Source organism: Salvia hispanica, chromosome 5 (assembly GCF_029641045.1).
Source record: "Salvia hispanica isolate PSC_SH4W2 chromosome 5, Shi_PSC_v1, whole genome shotgun sequence".
In the NCBI taxonomy this organism is placed as follows: Eukaryota; Viridiplantae; Streptophyta; class Magnoliopsida; order Lamiales; family Lamiaceae; genus Salvia; species Salvia hispanica.
The window spans coordinates 16,129,073-16,130,710 of NC_142696.1; the positions used below are offsets into that span (position 1 = coordinate 16,129,073).

The 1,638-nt window shown below is 48.2% G+C and overlaps 1 pseudogene; it reads left to right on the plus strand.

Moving 5' to 3' along the window:
- The first annotated feature begins 455 nt into the window (after positions 1-455).
- LOC125186082 (PRA1 family protein B3 pseudogene) lies at positions 456-1,405 on the plus strand (annotated as a pseudogene).
- The last annotated feature ends 233 nt before the right edge of the window (positions 1,406-1,638 follow it).

Here is a 1,638-nt window from a genome sequence, read left to right on the forward strand (position 1 = left end):
AAAATGGGAAGTCCGCGCATTGCCGCAATGGCGGATGTCGCGGTGGACGTCGGCACGACGGCCGCGCCCCTCCCGTGTCCGCCCCTCTCCGCCCTAATGCTGGACGTCCTGCGCGCCCTTCCCCGAAGCCTCTTCGACGTCCGCCGGGAAGGGCAGCATTGTAGATGCTCTTATTTTATTATTTATATTTGCATAATTAGTTAAACAATCTTCAACTAACTTATCTAACTAATGCATCAAATTTGAATTATACAGTAATATTTGAGAATTGAGAATCTAAAATTCATGATAGTACCAATATTTTAAGGTGGGTTGAAATATATCCAGCCCAATCCAACGCCTTAGGCATCCAGCCCAACCCAAAATATTTTAATTACGGTAAGCAGAATTGTTTGGATTAAAACGCGTAGATTAATTCCTAAGAAAAGTGAATATATATGTAAAACACTTTTTGGTAGCACTTGCCAAATCCAAATCTCACCGACGCGTGAAAATCGAAATCCCAGCAAAAATATCTACCAAATCTTCTCTCTCTAAACCCCAAATGGCCGCTCCGGCGACTCTCCCCATCTCCAACCCCCAATCCGAATCTCAGCCCCCGATCGCCACCCCCGCCTTCCGCGCCTTCATCTCCCGCCTCAATTCCAACATCCGCAACGGCCTCGCCCAGCGCCGCCCCTGGCTCGAGCTCCTCGACCGCTCCTCCTTCTCCCGCCCCGACTCCCTCTCCGACGCCGCCTCTCGCATCCGCAAAAACTTCTCCTATTTCCGCGTCAATTACGTCTCCCTCATCGCCCTCTCCCTTGCCCTCTCCCTCTTCTCCCATCCCCTCTCCCTCCTCGTCCTCCTCGCCCTCCTCGCCGCCTGGATCTTCCTCTACCTCTTCCGCCCCGCCGATCAGCCGCTCGTCCTCGCCGGCCGCACCTTCTCCGATCCCGAAACTGTGGGGATTCTGGTGGTTTCCACCATAGTCGTGGTCTTCCTCACCAGCGTCGGATCTCTGCTCATCTCCGCATTGCTCCTCGGCCTCGCCGTGGTCTGCACGCACGGCGCGTTCCGGATGCCTGAGGATTTGTTCTTGGATGATCAGGAGCAGGTCAACACCGGCTTCCTCTCGTTTCTAGGCGGCGCCGCCTCCTCTGCCGCCGCGGCTGCTGCTCCTACGGTTGTCGCAGCGCGCGTCTGATTGTAGATCTGGTGCGGAGATCAACACACGAGGTAATATGTGGAAGTGAATTGAATTTTACTCGGAAAATATTTGTGATTCATCCGTTGTTGTGATGGACATGTGTAGTTAGGGTTTCTTGTTTGCAATTCAGGATACTTTACCAATGTCTATCAATGTAATTGTTTTGGATCGATTTATGTTTAATATTTCTTCATTAATGGATTTTGCTCCTTTGAACTCTCCCTGTTGCAATCGATGATGCTCTTTATGTTCTTGAAAATGGATACTCCTTCAAATTGTTTGCGTTTTGGTGTATCATGTTTCGTAAGGATTTATCTGTAACATTGATTAAAATAATTTCACAAGGAATTATGTGAAATTTTACTCCTTAGCTAAAAAATTATTAAAATTTTACACCAAAAGATTTTGAAGGCTCCCAAAACGTCTATATTAATTATAATTTCAATTTA